Source organism: Schistocerca americana, chromosome 3, assembly GCF_021461395.2.
Source record: "Schistocerca americana isolate TAMUIC-IGC-003095 chromosome 3, iqSchAmer2.1, whole genome shotgun sequence".
Classification (NCBI taxonomy): domain Eukaryota; kingdom Metazoa; phylum Arthropoda; class Insecta; order Orthoptera; family Acrididae; genus Schistocerca; species Schistocerca americana.
This window is the reverse complement of record NC_060121.1, coordinates 28,661,321-28,684,823: the sequence shown is the minus strand read 5'-3', so window position 1 is coordinate 28,684,823 and position 23,503 is coordinate 28,661,321. Positions and strand designations below refer to the sequence as shown.

Genomic DNA, 23,503 nt, shown 5'->3' with positions numbered 1-23,503 from the left:
TTATTTGCCTTTTACAACAGAAAATGAGTTACTGCAGATTTATTCTAGCCCCCAACATCATAGGCATTCTGGCAGATGACTAAGTTAAATTTCAAAATAACTGAAAAAGTTATTTCTAGCCAGCTCTGAACCCAATGTGTATTGCTCCTAGGACTTGCCCGTGTCATGGGCATATTCCGTAAGATACACTACAAGCTTACAACAACATTTCGTTGCCAATAACCTTCAATTATTACTAGTCACAAGTTTACACAGTCATTTTACATTCTTATTTAAAGATTTCTTATACAATTGGTTAAATATACATATAATGCATAATATAAACAAACACAGGCACAAAAGTTTTATAACTGAGTAAGTCTCTTAACCAGTTCATAGGTCTTGATATTACCAAATGCAGTTCACTGAGATCACCAGGAAAGTTTATAATAAATGTTCTTCGATCATATGTTGACAAGTCACTTTCACACAGTACGTGGACTACACCACAGGATTAACAAATTAGAATAATAATTCTAAAGTTTGTACTGCTCAAAATGGAGATACCTTTAAATTTTCATATCTTCACGGCTGCTGATATGTCGGACACTTCCATTTTATGTAACTCACATTTTATTAGTGCTAAATGCCTAGCTGCAGTAAATGACAGTTCTGGGGTCAGATGTGGAACTCGAGTAACCAACGAAGTGGTCCACACTCCCGAGAATGGCATGTACTGTTCATAGAACTGTTCCTCTAATGATGGAAGTCTGCAGACACCTACAGCGTACAGTCAGCCTCTACATTAACAAATCCCCACGACACTTGCCTGAGTAAGCACACACCGTGAGGGGCCTGCGATCGCAGTGCCGCCGACAGTGGCTCGTCGGACAAGTCGGTCAGACTCGGACTGTAGAGCTGAGAGCTTTTTCGTGTAGCTTCTGAAAATAAAAACATTTAGTTTAGAGAGTGTACAGTGCCTTTAAACATGCAATTTGGTATAGTAGGAAGAGAAAAATAGTAGAAGGAAAAATAGTAGAAAAACATGGACAGGGAAAGGTATGAAAAAGAAATGTGCCTGATAAACCAGATGTTAGCAGTGATTTTATGTCCTGTGCAAAATTTTAAGATTTACTAAGAGGGTATCAGTTCTTTCGGACATGTCCGAAAGAACAGATACCATCGGTGACCGTGCAGCTCATTAGAATGAAATTACAATGAAATGAACACCCTTAGCTGCTTACAGGCATTGACATACATCAACGGGAACAGATGAAAATGTGTGCCCCGACGAATGTAGTGCGGGACAATACGTTGAGAATGTGGGTTTCGCGGGAGGCGTGCCAGAGATAAATCCCTGCAGTCGCGCTATCCTCTGTGTCCTCGGTGACTCAGATGGATAGAGCATCTGCCATGTAAGCAGGAGATCCCGGGTTCAGGTCCCGATCGGGGCACACATTTTCATCTGTCCCCGTTGACGTATGTCAATGCCTGTAAGCAGCTAAGGGTGTTCATTTCATTGTAATCTGGTTTAAGAATCGTCTAAGAAGGTTGTATATGTGCAAGAGACCTGGAGACAATGGCAAGTTTCAGATTGATTGTACAGGGTGATCCGTCTAAGACGTCATAAGAGTATTGCATTATATTTATTAAGTTAGTGAATAAATCTCCAAACGATTTTCTGCAACGTACGTGAAAATGGGGCGAGTTAACAATGAATGACCATGCTTTGTGAGGCAAGCTGTCAGCACCTAGTTCACAGTGCAAACAGCAGATGTCAGAAGCACATTGTATAACCTACAGAGGTGACAACAGTCAACACACACTGAGTGTGCTACCTTGTAAGTGAAAATGGTTGTTACACCGCAACAACGTAGTCAATGTGGCATGTGGCCTAAAAAATTTTCGAGTGTTGTAGAGACCCAGGGAGTTTTCAGGTGTCGGTGCAGTGTTATCAGCCCATTCTTTCTTGTGGAGGAGACTGTTTGTGCTCTCAATTACCTGGAAATAATTGACCAGTATGTCATTTATCAATTACAGAAAGATGGGATACTGGACATCGATGTCTATCAACAGGATGGTGCTCCAGCACACTTGGATGTCATTGTGTGAGGACAATTAAACCAGATATTCAGATATTCAACGATCGCCAGTGTGGGTTTGGTAGACCCCTCCCACAGCCTTTAATATTCCGGCCTAACATCAACATTATTTCCATAAAAACCGCAGAATCTGACTGACCTACAGAGTCATGTTACAGTAGCCTTTTATCAAATCACTCCAAGAATGCTGCACACCCCCGAGGCACAATATGTGCCCCATTTGCAGTGACCGACATGTTGAGAGCTAATGTGCTGTGTGACAAATTTCAGACACAAAGTCCAGCCTCCCCTCCACATGTATGTGCTGCTAATAAGCAACAAGTTTGCACACTTTCTTGTATATAGTGCTTTACTTTTCCAACATCTCAAATGTGTCACCTAACATAATGGTAAGACACAAGATTTTGGAACCACATTTATACTGTAAGACATTTCCAGGGACAGATGTGGGCTCTGACCACAATTTATTTTTTATGAACTGTAGATTAAAACTCAATAAATCACAAAATGATAGGAAATTATGGAGATGGAACCTGGATAAGTTGAAAGAACCGAAGATTACTGAGAGTTTCAAAGGGAGAATTAGGCAACCTTTGACTGAAACAGCAGAAAATGAATGGGTAGCTTTGACAGATGAAATAGTCAAGGCAGCAGGGGATCAAATAGGCAAACAACGAAGGGCTAATAGGATCCTTGGATAACACAGCAGACACTGAATTTAAATGATGAAAGGAGAAAACATAAAATGCAGCAAATGAACTGGGTGCAATGGAATACAGATGTCTAAAGAATGAGATTGACAGAAAGTGCTAAATGACTAAGCAGGAATGGCTAGAGGACAATGCAAGCCGTTATAAGCCTGCATAACTGAGGGAAAGATAGATGCCACCTACAGGAAAATTAAAGAGACCTTTGGCAAAAAGAGAAGCAGCTCTCTGAATATCGAGAGCTCAGAAGGAAAAGCAGTACTAAACAAAGAAAGGAAAGCTGAAAGGTGGAGCCAATATATAGATGAGTTCTACAAAGGAAATGAACTTGAATACAGTATTGTAGAAAGGGAAGGGGATGCTGATGAAGATGGGGTGGGAGACATTATACTGCGGGAAGACTGACAGAGCACTGAAAGAACTAAGGCGAAACAAGGCCCCTGGAGTAGACAACATTCTGTCAGAACCGCTGATAGCTTTGGGAGACCCAGCCACAACAAAACTATTCCATCTGGCATGCATGATGTGTGAGACAGGCGAAATACCCTCAGACTTCATGAAGAATGTAATAATTCCAATTGCGAATAAAGCAGGTGCTGACAGGTGTGGATGTTACCAAACTATCAGGCTACTAAGTCATAGTTGCAAAATACTAACAAAAATTATTTACAGAAGAATGGAAAACTGGTAGATGCCTACCTTGGGGAAAATCAATTTGATTTCCAGAAAAATGTAGGGACAGGCAAGGCAATACTGACCCTGTGACTTATCTTAAAAGACTGCATAAGGAAAGGCAAACTTACACTTATATGATTTGTAAACCTACAGAAAGTTTTTGACATTGCTGAGTGGAATACACTCTTTTAAATTCTGAAAGAAGCAAGGGTAAAATACAGGAAGTGAAATGCTATTCAGAATTTCTACAGGAACCAAATGGCAGTTATAAGAGTCATGGAGCACAAAAGGGAACCACTGGTTGGGAAGGGAGTGAGACAGGGTTGTGGCCTATACCCTATCATTTGGACTGTATGATGAACATGCAGTACAGGAAACCAAAGAAAAATTTTCTGAACAAATTAAAGTTTCGGGAAAAGAAATAAAAATTTTGAGGTTTGGCGATAAGAACTTAAAAAATAAAAATAAAATAAGGTGATTTACTGTTTAATTGTGTTCTAGAAAAAACTGTAAGGATCTGAAATTCGGAGCTAACAAATCACAAAACTGAACCAATGAATCTGGGAAGGAAAACAAATGGAATTAAGGTAAACTGCTTGGCTTTTGTGGATGATTTTGCAATACTTTCAGAAAACCTGACAAAAGCTGTTCTTCAGATAAACCTTCTGGAATAAATAGCAAACAGAACTGGTTTCAAAATTTCAGCTGGAAAAAAACAAAATTCATGACAAGTATAAAAAATGTGCCAAAATTCACAGCAAAACAAATAGGTAAAATAGAGCGAGTAAATAAATATACATATCTTGGGAGACTATTCAACAGAATGGACTACAAAAATCTGCAATAGATGTAAGGATTAACAAAATGGAAAGAGCATAGGGTTTGACCAAAAATATTTACAACAAGAAATGTATATCTAGAAAAACAAAACTAAAACCCCACACCACACTGGTTCGACCAGAATGTTTATATGGATCTTAATGCCCAAAAATGAACTATAAGATGGACAGATTAGAGGTTCTCAAAAGAAGGATTATTAGAAAAATAACAACTGCAATAAAAACTGCAGATGGTTGGAATATAAGAAGTAATGAGGAGATCTACAAAAATATAAAGAAAATATATGAAGTAATGGCCACACAAAGATTAACCTTTTTTGGACACCTCTACCGAATGGATGGAAGTAAACTAACAAAGCAAATACTGCTATATTTCTGAAAGAAGAAATCGACAATAGCATGGATTACAGTAGTAAGGAAAGATCTAGAAAGAAACAACATTAAAGAACCAGAAATAGCAGAAAGAAACTGTTTTAAAAATAAAATACTAAATTTGGGAGGCATTCAAAGCAGAAGAAATAAAATATGGGGAACAACATGGACAGAAGAAATGAAGAGACTTTATGGAGAGAAAATGAGGGAATACTGGAAAAATAGAAAATAACAAAGGAAGATGAGGAACTGAAGTTGTTAACATGATCCTAGTTGGTCAATACGATTAAAAAAAGTTTCAGTGCACAAAATAGCTATGGTCATAAGCGCCCATTTGTGACTTAGTGAAGGATAAAACAGGAATTGAAATCAGCATCAATGGGAGCGAAACTTAATGAGGAGGAAAACTAAAAAAACAGAAGGAAATCTTAGAAAAGTGCTATTGAAGAGGGGGTTGTTTTCCCCAAAAAGAGTTTCAAATGACCAATGTCATCTCACTCACACTTATAAACTCAAGGACACGATCAGCTGAGCACGAGTCATCTGCTAAAATGGAAGATATATCGGGAAACAGCTGTAAACGGGCACAAAGCGGTTTAAAATAGGGGCACTGAAGTAACAGGTGTCTCACCATCCACGACTGAGAGCAGTGGGGGCAAAGCAGAGGAGGAGCGCCACTTAAAAGATCTCAATGGCTAAAAAGACAATGCCCAATCCAGAGTCAAGTTAAAGTTACCTCCTCCCAACAACAGGGCCAGACGGAAGAGGTCAAAGCACAGGGAAGAGGTTTTATGACCCACAATTTATTATCCTGAAGTGCAGACCAATGAGTGTGCCATAAAAGAGTAACACAACAACATAAAATGCTCTGTAGACCAGCAAACGGAACCGTGCAAACGGCGGGCTGAGGAATACAGAGAGCAACCTTCGCCACTATATGGGCTGCCTCTTTCCACATATACCAACATGCCCTGGGATCCAGAGGAATGCCACAGAGATTCCCCCCAAGTGGAGCATATGGAGGCAGGCCTGAATCTGGTGGACCAGAGGGTGGACAGGATAAAGAGCTTGGAGATTGAGAAGAGAGCTCAGCGAATACTAGCATATAATATACTGTATCCGCTGACGGCAACAGATGTATTGGACAGCACGGAGAACAGCAGTAAAAACTGAATACTGGTCAGGAAACTGAAATTTAATAGGGGTGTCGTCAATAATATAGGCTTTCCTGACACCAAAGGTGGTCTTGGAGCCGCCAGTGTAAATAAATGTGGCATCCTCCATTTGTGTGCATAGAGCAGCTAATGCCCAACGATAAACTAGGGGAGGGGTACTATCCTTGGGAAGCTGACAAAGGTCACAGAGAAGGCATGTCCAGGGGTGGGGCCAAGGTGGCAGCGTACTCCTATTTGTCAGGAAGGTTTTAGGAAATTGGAAGGAAAGTGAATGTAGCAGTTGACGGAAGTGGACTCCTGGTGGCAGCAGAGAGGAAGGGTTGCCTGCATACCCTAAATTCAAGGAGGCATCGGGGGGTGGGGGGGGGGGGGTGGGGGGAAACACGGGTCAGATTAGCAGGCATGGAAGACAGATAACTATCAAAATGACTCAGACAGCTCACTGATCGGACAGCGGAGGTTCAGCAGTTTCAGCGTAAAGGCTCTCCATGGGGCTGGTGTAAAAAGCTCCAGATGCTAAATGCAATCCACGGTGGTGGACAGAGTCGAGACACTGAAGAATAGACGGCTGTGCAGAGGAGTAAACTATGCTTCCATGGTCCAATTTTGAGCACAGTAAGGCGCAGCATAGGCGGAGGAGGATCACTCTGTCCGTTGCCCAGGAGCAGAGCACAGAGGGTGTTGAGGGATCGCAGACAGCGAGCCGAAAGATATGAAATGTGGGAAGACCAGCACAGTTTTCTGTCAAACATAAGTCCCAAAAAATTGGCGACATCTGTGAATGGAAGGTCAACAGGGCCTAGATGTAAAGATGGCAGATAAAACTCCATACCACGCCAAAAATTTACACAGACAGTCTTACTGGGAGAAAATTGGAAACTGGTTTTGATGCTCCACGAATGGAGGCAATCGAGGCATCCTTGATGACGTCATTCAAGAAGGCTGGTCTGTTGAGAGGTGTAGTAGACTGCAAAGTCATTGTGAAAGAGGAAGCCCGAGACATCGGAAAGTAGACAATCCATAATTGGATTTCGCCCGCATCTCGTGGTCGTGCGGTAGCGTTCTCGCTTCCCACGCCCGGGTTCCCGGGTTCGATTCCCGGCGGGGTCAGGGATTTTCTCTGCCTCGTGATGGCTGGGTGTTGTGTGATGTCCTTAGGTTAGTTAGGTTTAAGTAGTTCTAAGTTCTAGGGGACTTATGACCACAGCAGTTGAGTCCCATAGTGCTCAGAGCCATTTGAACCATAATTGGATTTGTGGTGATGGCAAACAGTACAACGCTTAGCACGGAGCCCTGGGGCACCCCTTTTTCTTGAGAGAAAGTACGGGATAGAATAGTGTTCACCTGCACCTCAAATGTGTGCTCTGTCATAAATTCACGGATGAAACGGAGTAGCCGACCTTGAAAGCCCCAAGAGAACAGCGTGCAGAGGATGCCTGTCCTCCAACAGGTGTCGTATGCCCTCTCCGTATCAAAAAATATAGCTATCGTTTGGTGTTTGCTGAGAAAATTGTTCATGATATAAGTGGACAGAGCAACAAGATGGTCAACTGTCGAACGATGCTTTCAGAAACCGCATCGGGCTGTTGTTAAAAGGTTTTGGGACCACAGCCACCAGCCTAAATGGCTATTTACCATATGCTCCAAAACCTTACAAACACTACTCGTGAAAGAGATTGGGCGATAGTTGGAGGGGAGATGTTTGTCCTTTCCAGGTTTCGGAACAGGTATGACAATAGCTTCCCGCTATTTTCTGGGAAAGGTACTGTCAACACAAAAGTTGATTATGAAGGCGAAGGAGGTTGCACAGACAAGGGTATGATAGATGCAGCAACATGTGGACGTGGATACCATCTGCTCCCAGAGCAGAAGAGCAAGAGGAGGAGAATGCATGTCTGAGTTCCTGCATAGAAAGAACGGCATTATACCTTTCACGATATTGAGAGGAAAAAGCAAGAGGTCGCTGGTCGCTCTTCCGCAACCCATTTCTTCAGGAGAAAGGCTGGTGGGTAATTCAAAGAGCTCAAAATTTCAGCAAAGTGTTGACCCAATGACTTAGAGATTGCGACTGGGTACACTAAGGTATCCTGCATGACAGTTAGCCCAGAGGTTGGGGGAAAACTGGAAGTGACGGATATCTGTCGGATTGACTCCAAACAATTGATGAGGGAGTGAAGGTATTAAATGAGCTGCGAAAGAAATTCCAGCTTGCCTTCTTGCAGTCGTATATGATGTGAAGGCATCGCGCACGTAACTGCTTATAGCAGATACAGTTGGCCAACGTAGGATGATGGCGGCAAACACGAAGAGCACGTCTCCACTCGCATATCGCGTCATGGCACACCTCGTTCCACCGAGGAACTGGGGGGCACTGGGGCAAAGGGGAACTACGAGGTATCGAACATTCTGTGGCTGTAAGAAAAACTTCTGTAACACGAGTGACCTGATAATCGATGCTAGGAAATTGACGGTCATCAAATGTTGCTAGATAGGAGAAAAGCGTCCAATCGGCTTAAGAAAACTTCCAGTGTCTTGGGCGCATAGATGGCAATTGTGGCTGTAATCGAAGGACACATGGAAAATGGTCACTCGAGTATTTATTGGCAAGAGGGAACCATTCAAAGTGCCAAGCTAGCAGAACAGTACTGACCGAAAGGTCCAAATGAGTAGGTTGACATGGAGGCACACAAAAATGTAGGTTCCCCAGCGTTGAGGCAAACAACATCCACTTGGTGGAAGAGGTCAATCAACAGGGAGACTCTCGGACAAGGACGCAGAGGTCCACAAAGTAGGTGGTGGGGATTGAAGTCCCCAACCAGCAAATAGGGGGGCGGAAGCTGACGAAGAAGATGAGGGAGATCAGCTCTTGCCATTGGTGTGGACGATGGAATGTACACAGCACAAAGAGAGAAGGTGTATCCAGAAAGGGAAAGATGGACAGCAACAGTTTGGAAGGAACATGGAGAAGAGTCACGAGTCCTCCGTATGCTGGAGTGCCATCAACAGAGGGGAGATCAAATCAGATTCACTTAAAATGAGGAAAAACAATGTGATCGCGGGGACGCAGCTTTGTTTCCTGATGACAGAAGATGACCGGCGAGTAGGATCGTAAGAGGATCGACAATTCATCCCAACTGGCTCGAATGCCACGGATATTCCAATGGATAATGGACATCGGGTGGACAGAAAAGGGAAGAATGTGACCAAGGTTGCCGTCAACTCAACGACTGCTCAGAGCCAGTGACCGAAAGCGTGGAACAGCATTCAGCCGAAGGCAGAAGATCCCGATCCATAGGTTGTTCGGCAGCAGCTGCTGCCACCAGCAATCGGCCGGTTGATCGGCCGCCAGCAGTGCGCCTGGGCCACACAGAAGACGGCCAATCGCGGTGACCGCCAGGTGGTGCTGTAGATGAGACACGCCGTGGCGGAGAAGGAGAGGAACTGGGTTTCTAATTAGCCTTCTTGGAAACAGGACGTTGAGATGAGGGAGGGATCGACGGTTGTGAAGTCGGGGTACGTAAAAAATCTTCACGAGTAGGCTCTTTTTTGGAAGTCTGGGTGTCTGATTTTGGGGCTTGTGATTTAGCAGAGCCCGATGAAGGGTGAGCCATAGAGTGGGGAGGTTGAAGGGGTGATCTTTGCACTGGCCGATCTGACGACCGTGGCACTAAAGGTGAGATCACAAGTCTGCGTGGCCGACTCCTTTGTTGGCCGAGGAGAGGCAAGGACAGTGCTGTATTTACCTGCGTGAGGCACAGTGGGCTTTCGACTAGCGAATAACTTTCGAGCAGCAAAGATCGACACCTTTTCCTTCACTCTGATTTCCTGAAATAACCGTTTGTCTTTGAAAATGGGGCAATCTATAGAGGAAGCAGCATGGTCGCCCATACAGTTGATGCAACAAGGGGATGGAGGTGGACAAGCACCCTCATGGGCATCCCTGCCACAGGTTACACGTTTGGCCATATTGGAACATGACTGGCTGGTGTGATTAAACCTCTGACACCGATAGCAATGCATAGGGTCGGGGATGGTAAACATGAACTGAAAATATCCTGCTTTAATGTTCAATGGAAGTTGAACTCTGTCAAACATCAAAAAGAGAGTGCGAATCGGCACCAATTCCTTCTCAACCCTTTTCGTGACTCATTGTACGGCCATTACTCCCTGATCAGACAGGTAATTTTTAATGTTCTCATTTGATAATCCGTTGTGTGATCTTGTATAAACCACACCACGTGATGAGCTTAAAGTACGGTGCGCTCCCGCCTGGATAGGGGAGGTGTGTAGCAGCGTAGATTGAAGCAATTTATGTGCCTGGAGGGCACTATCTGCTTCTAGCAACAAAGTGCCATTTCGTATCCAGGAACATGACTTTACAGGACCTGCAATTGCATTGACACCTTTCTGAATAATGAAAGGGTCAACTGTCGAGAAGTCTCGACCTTCGTCAGACTGAGAAATGACTAGGAACTTTGGCACTGACAGAAGAATTGTCCGTGGCTGAGACTTGTCTAGCTTTCTCTTGTGGGCAGAAGTTTTAGAATTAGAAGAAACCATTGCAAAAGTATCCACCACGATTACTGGCGTCTCTGATGGCGTGCTCCTTCCTAGTGGGAGCCCTCTCTGAGGGCACTCCCGCCTTAGGTGATTGTGTACACCTCAGGCCACACCTCCCGAGAAACGGACGGAAGAACCGATCGGCACGTTCGGAAAGTACCAACTCGGGTAACCGCCCCTCCTCGGGCCTGGCCTTTACCAGGGGGTACGTACATGTCCTACTTGCCTATCTGGGGTGGGGAATTACCCGTTACCCCGTCACCGGCTACGCGTGGGTTGGTCTTCAGACAGGCACAGGGAGGAAAGAAAGAAAAGGAAAGTAGAGAAGAATTCTCAAGCGCTGCAGCTGAGAAGAAGGGAAAGAGAAGAATCGAGAAAAGAGAAGGGCAAAGTAAGGGCAGATATGTTACATTGTAGAGATAAAAGAAGAGAAATCACTTCATTCGTTCACAAGTGTCCATCTCTGGATGTAGGCGCAAAACAGACTCCCAAAGAGAAGGAGAAGGGGAAGGGGAAGGGGAAGGGGAAGGGAAAAGGGGGGAGGGGGGGAGGAGGAGGATCGGGGACAGGAAGGGATGTGGAAAGGGAAGGCACGCAGCCCAGAAAGGAAAGAGAGTTGCACGAGCTCGGGGTCACGTGCCCACCATGCACAAAAGAGTTGTGGACGACAAGAAATTTGTGGCACAGTGTAACGAATGGAATGGATCAGTTGATAGGACACATCCAGAGGCATTGTGGCAAATACAATTTGTTAATGGAGGGAAGTGGGGGGGGGGGGGAGTAAAAATTGTACAGGTAGTGCATGTCACGAACACAGTAAGCAGGTTCAAATTGATGTAGCTGCAGTATTTATACATAGATTAAGAGGTCTGCACATGATTGGCTAGTATCAAACCAGCTACATCAAACCATCCTTTGGACTGAAGGCCACAAAGTATGCCTACATTTAAAATACAACATAATAAAGAGTCACAAAAAAAGAAATGAATGTAAGTCTCACAAAAGGGCACCAGGTAACAGATTTTTCATTACAGATTCAAGTGCATACAGTGGTTAAATAGCAAAAGAGGCAACCTACAACTTCAATGTTCTGCATCGTTTGGTAAAAGCAACCACCCAATTCTGAAGTTTTCCTCTGGCAAATGAAGAATGTAAATTTTAAGTGTGCATTGTATCTGACTTCTTTTACTCTTGGTCTTTAGAAGTGTGTTGCCTTGACAACACATTTATGTACAATTCTCCAATACTGTTATTTTCGCAGTTAAGAATGTCAATGGAGAGTGCGTGGAATAAAAATTAACATTCACTGGTAGCAAATATATTTCCCTTATAATGCAACAGGACTTTAATGTTAAAGGTTCAAGCAACTAACTGTGGCTCCTCGTTTGTGCATTTCAAACAAAACCGATAAGATAAAAACACAAATTACTTTTTGATACTGAGTAGCACATTAGCCATCTATTAAGAAACTACACCTCAATCTAAATAGCTACACAATGTGGACAATCTGTATACAGTAGGCCTACATGGTTCTTTAATGTGTTGTTAGCACAGTTAAGTGCTCCTTAACAGCTCCACTGCTAAACAGAGATATACAATCTGCCAACAGCAGCATGCAACTCAAGAGCCTGAAGTATACTGTAAGTGCACTTTAGGCCAACAGTTCAAATGTAGGTAGCATTACACATTATATGAACTACTCACCATCATCCTCAATTTATGACTTCAACTTCAGTCACTGCACAAGCATCCATTTTCATTTTCACTCTTTTCCAACTTAACCTTTTTTGCGGTAACTTTCATCTGACATCTGTGATCCTGCCTCTTCAGCCTTTATTTCTTTCTGTTATTTGAGGATGTCTCCATTTTCCACAATTTTGTCTTGGAATCCACCAGTTTCTTACATTTCAGGGGAGGTAATGCTGACAGGCTCGGGTTTCTTTTCCGTCCTCTCAAAAGGTTCTTCTGCCATTCTGTTTACAGCTGTCGCTAAATGCCTTATCGTGCAAAAATACAAACAACGGTAACACCAAAAATTCTGAAAACCAGTTTACTTACATACACATCTCAACACTACCTTTGATGATGAAGCCCTTCACTATCTGTGTCAGTTCCAAACACTAACATTTAGTCCAGTCAATGAAGGAAAATTAGGGGAAAAGTCACGTAGTCACAAAGTTTTACACAGTTCTAGGATATATTGTCACAAACATTGTAGTAAAAACCCTGACCTGTGGAGTGTGAGCATTGGTGTGCGGGTAGGTTTAAAGGTAATTTTTTATTTTTGTTCTTGAATGACTCAAAAACAACGGATCCTGGGGAAATTCTTCCCCAATACAAAATTAACCTGCATTCACTTCCCTTCCAAAAAAGGTTCTAGTCACTTTTTCTCTAGGACTAATAGTTTGCAGAGGATGAAAAAAATTGCAAATTACGGCACTAAAAATATTGTTCTAATGGTGAAAAATTAATGTACTTCCCTCCTTCCTAGGTAAGCAAACTGAAGGTTAAGCAGGTGATCCCCCTCGCTACATCACAAGAAGCAACTACAGGGTACATCACAAAGTTCTCCGTCCACAATACGCCACACGAATCGCTGGTGACACAGCGTGCAGGTGTCCGCGGGGAGGGTTTATTTTGCACAAAATGAGTTAACACTACACAGAATGCAGATACAAGTTACTAACAACACTAATGCAGGGAATGTACATGAACTGGACGTATGTAAATCTCTGTACAATGTTCTACACTGCAAGAAGAGAAACTGATTCTTAGTGATCCGTTACGGGAAAGGCAGCTTCCCCCACCACAGGTGCTGCGCCCCAGCATTTCCTGTCCATTTGTATTATGCAAATGGACAGAATAGCTTCACTGAACTCATGTTTACACAGTGGAGTTATTTTCAGTTTACTGGGTACTTATTTGCAGTTGTTGAGTGCGCTACTCATATCATGTAAAAAAGTTCAACAGCTGGAACTGTCAATTGTCTACCACGCTGAAGAGACTCTTCCAAATAGGACACACTGTCAATATGTACAGGACATCATAAATTTCATTGTCACAAGCTGGAATACTTTTCACAGCACGAGGGTTATCAAATGCATCACCCTGCCTCAGTTCTCCAAAAATACGATGAGGCTCAGAGGCTTAATCCACTGCAACAAAAGTAGGTCACCAAGACTATAACAGTTGTTCAGATATTTCAGCATAAGTCAAGCAATGCGTTACAGCAGATAACTGTTATAGACTTCAATATTAACAGTCACATTCCATCAGACATAGCCACACCTATCTCGGAAGATGTACTGTGGATGTGCGTTAAGTGGTTCCACTCGGTGCAGCCCACTCTGCAAATGCAGCAATTCATGAATTATGAATGGAAAATATTTATGCAGTCTACCTGTAACACAATTAATGGGAGAGAAGTGCAGTAACATTTTTAGTCATCCATTAATTCACCACCAAGTGCCTAAAACACAATTACACGGTTTTACAATACACAGAAGCAGGGTGCCACTTTTTACAGTCCAGTCCCTTTCCCACCAACACCACATAAGTAACTGACAACATAATAGCTCACATAACACCTTCAAATAAATAGGCCTACTCCCTTTCCAAACAGGAAATAACTTCACTATATAAACACAAGTTCTGGTTATCACTGTTAGCATTCAACTGCGATTCTTATACATATATTTTAACAACGCGTTTCAAGAGACAATGCTCTCATCATCATATCTTGAAACGCGTTGTTAAAATATATGTATAAGAATCGCGGTTGAATGTTAACAGTGATAACCAGTATAACGAAAACTGCTACCTCGATTCCATAATGGATTATATTAAACACAAGTTCATCAAAGCTATTTTGTCTATCAGCAAAAGATAAGTGGACACGAAACACAGGGCAGTTACAGCCTGTCTGTAAACAGAGAAGTGAGCAGTACTCACAATGGTGGAAGTGATCTTTCTTAGAAGAACACTACGTCTTCTGAACAGAACCATAAAGAACCAATTTCTCCTGTAGCAGTGTAGCACAGTATGCAGAGATTAAAGTAGATTCTGTTCATATTCATTACCTGTATTAGTGTTATTAGTACCTTATATTCGCATTCCATGTAGTGTTAATGCACGTTGTGCAAACTAAACCCTCCTCGAGCGTGTCTGTGCACTGTGTCGGCAGTGATTCATATAATGCACTACAGAGGGGCCATATAAGTTTGTGATATACTCTGTAGTTGCTTCTTGTGACGCAGTGGACGAGATAGAGTGGAGAATCACCAGCTACACCTTCAGATTTGTAGACCTATGGAGGTGGGAAGTGCACAAACACAGTGCAGTGAGCTACCTTCACTCACACTCTACTCCACACACCTCCCACAGCCCAGCCTGTTTCACCCCTGGAACACAATTTATCCATTAGTATGCCTCTACTGCAGTTAGATATGGTACACAATTTAATAGTTGTTTTTAACCCGTTCCAAATTATTGGTCCAAGAGGAAGAAAAGTACAGACCCTTTTTGTAGGAAATTGAATGTAGTGTAATTTTGCACTGGAGAACAATTTCGCCAGAAGCCGAGGTTTTCGATTCGTTGGAGAAAAAATAACACACAGGTAATGAATATGAAGGAAGGTGATCCGGAAATCTAAAAGTATGTATCTAAAAAAAGGAAATTGACAAATCAAATAACAAAATGAAAAGCATATGGAAATATGTTAAAAGCGAGACAGGGAAAAGCCTGTCTGCCAAAGAAGTGATTAGCTTAAGAACTGGGAGTCTTTCGGTGGATGCTCCCAAAATGGTGGCTAATATCTTTAACAATCATTTCCTAACAGTCACCAACCAAATGGGATGCCAGGGTTCTGTAAAGAATGCTACAGAATACTTGCATAACACCTTAACTAACAAAATAGATGAGAAGCATCTTCGAAAAACTACAGTGATAGAATTAGAAAAAATGATTGTCTTTAAAATGTAAAAATTCTGCTGGAGTTGACAACACTTCCAGCAAGTTACTGAAATATTGTTGTAAAGAAATAACTACAGTCCTCTGCCATATTAGTAATACATCATTGGAAGAAGGTGTTTTTCCCAACAGGCTAAAATATGGGCTTATAAGACCAATTTATAAAAAGGGAGAAAAGACTGAGGCTACAAACTATCAACCAATTTCATTACTCTCAGTTTTCTCCAAGGTACCAGAGAAATTGATGCATAGCAGAATGGTTGAGCATCTTAGTAAATACAATATCCTCAGCAGTAGCCAGTTTGGCTTTTGGAAAGGGGTATCAACCGTGGATGCAATACATGCCTTTGTTGACAATGTTATGGAAGCCATAAATAATAATATGATGACGGTTGGAATATTTTGTGACCTGTCAAAAGCTTTTGACAGTTTAAGTCACCATATTCTCTTGAGTAAAGCCAAGACCCTAGGAATGGGTGGAACCGTAGGCACGTGGCTTGAATCCTATCTGTGTGGTAGAAAGCAGAAAGTAATTGTGGAAGGACTGCATGGTGGCCAGGTATCTTCAGAATGGGGCTCCATTACTGCAGGAGTACCTCAAGGCTCAGTACTGGGCCCACTGCTCGTTCTAATATTTATAAATAACTTAGCACTATGTACAGAATATGGGAAAATACTCATGTTTGCTGACGACACCATGTTATCAGTTAATAATCTCTCAGGGAATATGTCAAATGAGGCTGCAAATAAAGCTTTTGCAGATTTGACAAACTGGTTTGAAACCAGTGGCTTTACAGTCAACCTAAAAATGAGAAATTACATTCACTTCTCTTTTAACACAAATGTTACTAATGAAATGAACCTAAAAATGGGTGAGCACGAGATTTTGAAGGTTGAGTCCTCCAAATTCTTGGATCTGCATATAGATAGCAAAGTGGCACCACCATATTCAAGATCTGTGCAAAAGGCTAAGCTCAGCAACATTTGCCTTAAAAATAATTTCAGACACTAGGGAAATGAGCACAATAAAAACTGCATATTTTAGCTATTTTCACCAACTTATGGCCTATGGTATAATATTTTGGGAAAATCAACCAATAGCAAAAAAATGTTCCATGCACAGAAGCGAGCAATCAGAATTACGTGTGGAGTACACCCTAGGGACTCGTGCAGGGATCTGTTTAGAGCTCTACAAATCCTTACAACACCTGCCCAATATAATTTTTCCCTGATGTGCTTTGTTTCAAAAAATAGCATCTTATTCAAAATCATACCACAGTTATAACACCCAAAGAAAACTGGATATCCATTATGAGCTAAAAACGAAAAACATGGTCCAGAAGGGGGTTTTATACAGTGGCACCAAGATTTTTAATGCCCTCCCACCGCTCATTAAAGAACTGGTTGGAAACATGCCAACGTTTAAAGAAAATCTGAAGCAGTTCCTTTTAGATGAGTCTTGTTACAGTATTGATGAATTTCTTAGCAAAATCTCTTGTTTGTGCTTAAAACTTACTGTGTGACCTTTACAATTGATTAATCATACTCCGTAAGTACAGTGTAACTTAATACAATACCCAAATTTATGTATGTCTGTATATGACGCCTGTATAACTTAAGAACAATACCCAAATTTATGTATGACTGTATATTCTTTCAGATGTCTTGTATCTTAACTAATATTAAGGGTATATGGTAAACTTCACAGTTTCTTTAATCTAATGATAAGATCAATGTATATGTGCACAAAACAATAATCTGTAAAAACCTTGACTCGTTCTATATCCAGGGATATGTTCCCATATGGATATATGGAACACGAAATAAATAAATAAATCCACATCCACCCCAACGCTCACACCGCACCAGCCACGATTTTTTGTGTTCAACACACTACCTCCTAGCACTGTGCAACAATATGGGAATGCAAGATTTTTTGCCTTCACTTTGCTTGTGGATGGCTTAACGACGGGCGACAGTTAAAGGAACGCGATGTCATCACTAGCCCTGTGCAGGAGGGGGAATAACTGCCAGTAAGCGGAAATAAAAATGAGTAGACTGGCTGATTCACTCTGCAGTACATGATTGATAGCTTTTCAGGTGAGAATACTTCCGAACATATTACTTCTTGTTATGCATGGTTAAGGTCAATATATGGTCTGTAACTAAATTTAAGAATTACTAATATATTTTATGTAAAGGGTATGTAACATGATAATGCTCACAATGGCAGTTATCCGCTGATATCGGATGTTACAAACTTAAGTGATAGGGCCTCATTTGTAATAATCGGCAAAGTCCGAAACTACCTTCTGCTAGAGTGAAAATTGATAAATTTCAAATGCTTTCAGCGTTATTGTCCTGACAACGGAGTGTGAGAAAACATTTGAATACTAGCATTGCCAACACGATAAATGAACACACATGATGTATGTACTATACGATAGTTCTATATAAATTGCTTAACAACTCATGTTTGAATACCGATTAATTGAATTATTGTGTGCGTAGTTGACATGCTTTACAGAACTTTTTTCAAAAAGAAAGGTTTGCAAAGCGGTGTTTCACTTGCTAACTCTCGCTCTGTTTCTCCGATAATATTGTATATACTATTCGTTACTGTCAAGCTGTGTTTACTAACTACTAAGGCAATTCACAGTCGCGGGATGTGGTGTGCATAACAAATTATCTTGTACGTTATTTGTTGAACCTCGCTATTTCTGCAACTATAACAAATATAGTACTCGCTCAAATTGCGGTGCTGCTGATGTACTGAAAATGGTCAACAACATGTTCCTGTAACATGCATAACATTGTAACTGTAATAACGAAAACGATTCTCGTAGCAGGAGATTATTTCTTCCTTACAAACAAAAATATTTGGGAAGTTTTAAATTATTGAGTTTTTAAAGCGTGTTGCCAATCCTTGCACCACTTCGAAATCTTATTAAGATGTGACAGAACATGGGATTATTTTTCAGATAGTAGACCTATTTCATAATTATTTATTCACCCATGGATTATTTAGTACAATAGTATAGAACCTGTCGAAAACATAACAGAAATAATATACTCTACATAAGGCATTAGCAAAATACGATACTGCATAAAGTCGGCCAGGACCTGATCAAAGGAAGCATCCCAGCAATCATGTTAGCAACAAGGGGAAAGATGAAAACACAGGTCAGTATGGCCCAATGAGAAACAGATCCCAATGTTTTGAATGTCAGTCCGGTACAATAAGGGTAATCATAAAATACATCGCGTATATTGTGACTGCAACAGCTACAAAAAGTGAATCAATGAACACGAAATGTTGAAAATAAAAACACCGTCGAAAAATTGAAAATAAATGACCAAATTATATGAAAGAATGACGTATTGTGTATTTTGCATTTTTCTGCAATCAATGATGTAGGTAAATCATTAAACTTCTATTCAAAACAATGCTCAAAAAATTGAGCACATTATGTAACACTGTTAAAAGATGTAATGCATGAACACTCGAAAACCTGCCATTATAATCATCACAATTAGGTTAGTACCATATCTCTCCTCAGCAGAGGTGTATTACACAGCATCTGAAACAGAAAACCAACAGCAGAAACATCCTTGCAAAGAAAAACACAATATAGATGGTATATCATTAACACGATCAAAAGAACCCAACAATGAATGAGGGCCTAGGAATCCTATACACTAACATATTCATTTACAATGTAGAAACACTTCTCAGCAAGAAATAATTTTAACTCTGATCTAAAAGCAGTTTCTGTCTCCAGTCTCTTTATGTATGTTGGTAGGGCATTATGAAGAGTAGCACCCAAGTGGTTCACATATCTTTGAGTGTTCAGCCATGTGTATTGTGCAAGACTCTTAACATTTTCAGGCTTGGGTGTGAAAAACAATATGGCATTTCATTGTCATGCCAGGTACGGCCCTTGCTCAGATATGAAGATGGTAAGAGCTATGTTTCAATGTTTCCAATTAGATGTTACTTGCACAAATAATTTCAATCCCTTCGATGTGAATATTTTCACAGGGTCTATCTTAGGGCAAATATTTCTGAAAGACAGAGATACCAAATAATGACAGACACAGTTGTAACAATCACTAGGAAAAGAACTGCAGCTTGGACAGCAGAAATGGTGGCTACCATAATAAATTTGGAATTTTACATTAAAATATAAGACACATGTTAGATATAAAAGATGTGCTGCTCCTACCAGTACAGTAAAGATATTTCTACAGATGTGCTATGCATAACGAACACCATGTGGAACTCGCAGAGCATGAACAGAGGTCTCTAAATTGATAGTTTAGTTTGTTATCAACCTTTGCAGAACTTACATGATAAAGGAATTACCGTAATACGATATATTGTATATGTACAGCCCAATTTTACAAACTAATATAATAAATATAAAATTAACATTTTACAATCCATTAAAAAATGTGATACAGTGAACTAATGCATTGGTCTTCTAGATGCTTTCTGAATAAGTAAATAATGCTTCCAGAATGACATTTTCACTCTGCAAGTTAGCGTAAGGAGGGCTATGCGTGAAGCGTTCATTGAATTCGAAAGTAAAATTCTATGTACCGACTTGACAGAAAATCCTAGGAAGTTCTGGTCTTACGTTAAATCAGTAAGTGGCTCGAAACAGCATATCCAGACACTACGGGATGATGATGGCATTGAAACAGAGGATGACACGCGTAAAGCTGAAATACTAAACAACTTTTTCCAAAGCTGTTTCACAGAGGAAGACCGCACTGCAGTTCCTTCTCTAAATCCTCGCACAAACGAAAAAATGGCTGACATCGAAATAAGTGTCCAAGGAATAGAAAAGCAACTGGAATCACACAATAGAGGAAAGTCCACTGGACCTGACGGGATACCAATTCGATTCTACACAGAGTACGCGAAACAACTTGCCCCCCTTCTAACAGCCGTGTACCGCAAGTCTCTAGAGGAACGGAGGGTTCCAAATGATTGGAAAAGAGCACAGATAGTCCCAGTCTTCAAGAAGGGTCGTCGAGCAGATGCGCAAAACTATAGACCTATATCTCTTACGTCGATCTCTTGTAGAATTTTAGAACATGTTTTTTGCTCGCGTATCATGTCATTTCTGGAAACCCAGAATCTACTATGTAGGAATCAACATGGATTCCGGAAACAGCGATCGTGTGAGACCCAACTCGCCTTATTTGTTCATGAGACCCAGAAAATATTAGATACAGGCTCCCAGGTAGATGCTATTTTTCTTGACTTCCGGAAGGCGTTCGATACAGTTCCGCACTGTCGCCTGATAAACAAAGTAAGAGCCTACGGAATATCAGACCAGCTGTGTGGCTGGATTGAAGAGTTTTTAGCAAACAGAACACAGCATGTTGTTATCAATGGAGAGACGTCTACAGACGTTAAAGTAACCTCTGGCGTGCCACAGGGGAGTGTTATGGGACCATTGCTTTTCACAATATATATAAATGACTTAGTAGATAGTGTCGGAAGTTCCATGCGGCTTTTCGCGGATGATGCTGTAGTATACAGAGAAGTTGCTGCATTAGAAAATTGTAGCGAAATACAGGAAGATCTGCAGCGGATAGGCACTTGGTGCAGGGAGTGGCAACTGACCCTTAACATAGACAAATGTAATGTATTGCGAATACATAGAAAGAAGGATCCTTTATTGTATGATTATATGATAGCGGAACAAACACTGGTAGCAGTTACTTCTGTAAAATATCTGGGAGTATGCGTACGGAACGATTTGAAGTGGAATGATCATATAAAACTAATTGTTGGTAAGGCGGGTACCAGGTTGAGATTCATTGGGAGAGTGCTTAGAAAATGTAGTCCATCAACAAAGGAGGTGGCTTACAAAACACTCGTTCGACCTATACTTGAGTATTGCTCATCAGTGTGGGATCCGTACCAGGTCGGGTTGACGGAGGAGATAGAGAAGATCCAAAGAAGAGCGGCGCGTTTCGTCACAGGGTTATTTGGTAACCGTGATAGCGTTACGGAGATGTTTAATAAACTCAAGTGGCAGACTCTGCAAGAGAGGCGCTCTGCATCGCGGTGTAGCTTGCTCGCCAGGTTTCGAGAGGGTGCGTTTCTGGATGAGGTATCGAATATATTGCTTCCCCCTACTTATACTTCCCGAGGAGATCACGAATGTAAAATTAGAGAGATTAGAGCGCGCACGGAGGCTTTCAGACAGTCGTTCTTCCCGTGAACCATACGCGACTGGAACAGGAATGGGAGGTAATGACAGTGGCACGTAAAGTGCCCTCCGCCACACACCGTTGGGTGGCTTGCGGAGTATCAATGTAGATGTAGATGTAGATGCAGCGGAGTGTGCGCTGATATGAAACTCCCTCGCAGATTAAAACTGTGTGCCAGACCGAGACTCGAACTCGGGACCTTTGCCTTTCCGAGGCAAGTGCTCTACCCAATGAGCTACCCAAGCTTGTGGGTAGAACACTTGCCTCGGAAAGGCAAAGGTCCCGAGTTTGAGTCTTGGTCTGGCACACAGTTTTAATCTGCGAGGGAGTTTCAAGTAAATAATGGTTTGAAATGCATGCAGTACACTTTGAGAAACACATTTATCACACCATTTGAAATTAAAAGAGTATAAAAACAAAGTATAAAATTTACAATGAGAACAGAATGATTCATATGACAATGAAGAAGATACAAGTATTTGCCAGTAATTTAGGGTTAAACACATTTATTTAAAAGGCAATTTTTGAATTCACTTTTAAATTTTCTGTCATCTTCCATTCCCTTGATGCAAACTGGAGGAGCATTGTCTTTCTACAAGCAGATTCTTACTGATATGTGTATTGTAATTATGAAAATCAGAATTTGTATGTAAACTACTCATATGTGTTATTGTAAACAGTACACTTTTGAATATGTAAAAACATGGTACTGTAGGTATTTTTAACTACTGGTTTCTCAATTTGGACCAGCAGTGTTTGTGGAGAGCTGCATGTAATAATTCAAATGGCTCTTTTCTGTAATTTAAAAATGTTTTACAGATGAGATTTTGTTACACCCCAGAACATTATTCCACAAGATACAATAGAATGGAAATGAGCAAAATATACCGATCTTACACACTCCGTGCTACAGACTGCACAAATTATTCTCAATGCAAAACTTCCAGAATGGAATTTTTGAGGTGTGTATATGACATGGTCTTTCCAGCTCAAGTAATTATCAATGCACATGCCCAAAAATTTTGTAGACATTACTTTCTCTGTATCTTGGTCGCTCAATAATAAACAGAGGTCATCCTTCTCTTTTATTTCACTGTACTGTATGCAGATTGTTTTATTTAAATGAAGTGTTAACTTGTTAGCACGAAACCACTGCTGCACACACTTCAGAACATTTTCAGCTGTAGTGGATAAGGATTGCCTATCATTACTTATAATTATGCTTGTATCATTATCAAATAGTATAATTTTGGTCGAAGTGTTGGGGCTTTTAATGTTATTTATATAGATCGAGAATAATAGGGGGCCAAGTGAACTGTTGGGGCTTTCAATGTCATCGGTATGAATCAAGAATGATAGGAGGCCAAGAACGCTACCCTGGACTCCTGCTTCCACTTTCTTAGCATGTGAGATGCACTTTATTTTGTGCCTGTTTTGAGATGAGAGGAGTTCCACAACCTGACTTCTGCCTGGAGACGGGATTAAATCAATTTCCTCCCAGTTCATCTGATGTGTATTGTCTCCAGTTTGTCAAGGATAATTTGGTGGTTTACTTTATCAAAGGCCTTAGAAAGATGTAGGGTAATTCCTGCCACCCTTTTGTTATTGCCCAAATTTCTAACAAGTTAGTATCACTTTACTGTAGGTGTAATATGAGGAAAGGAGGAATGGCCATATACACGAAAAGTGGAATATACTCCCAGGCCAGTGAACTCACTAAGTACTGCACTGAACAGCTGTTTGAAAGCTGTGCTTAACCTTGGAAACATACAAGATACCAGTCCTGGCTGTATATGTAGTGGCTCCCCAACAGCAAATGTTTTAAACTTCATTAAACAATTAGAGGGGCTGCTAAATATAGTATTAATAACAGGGAAATGATTGTATGTGGGGAC

At 41.2% G+C, this 23,503-nt stretch overlaps 2 long non-coding RNA genes across 4 annotated transcripts in view; one reads left to right on the top strand and one right to left on the bottom strand.

Moving 5' to 3' along the window:
• On the bottom strand, positions 1 to 17,756 carry LOC124607351. Of its 3 annotated transcripts, none has more exons than XR_006978814.1 (3): positions 17,687 to 17,756; positions 12,114 to 12,406; positions 1 to 920 (listed from the first exon to the last, which is right to left on the bottom strand). It is a non-coding gene; the product is annotated as an uncharacterized LOC124607351 (long non-coding RNA). The 3 variants fall into 3 exon arrangements; XR_006978816.1 differs by lacking the exon at positions 17,687 to 17,756 and adding an exon at positions 17,603 to 17,635; XR_006978815.1 differs by lacking the exon at positions 17,687 to 17,756 and adding an exon at positions 12,487 to 12,753.
• LOC124607352 overlaps positions 17,675 to 23,503 on the top strand; it is a 54,404-nt gene continuing 48,575 nt past the window's right edge. The window contains exon 1 of the long non-coding RNA XR_006978817.1: positions 17,675 to 17,806. This is a non-coding gene — a long non-coding RNA (uncharacterized LOC124607352). The remainder of the gene's footprint in view (positions 17,807 to 23,503) is intronic.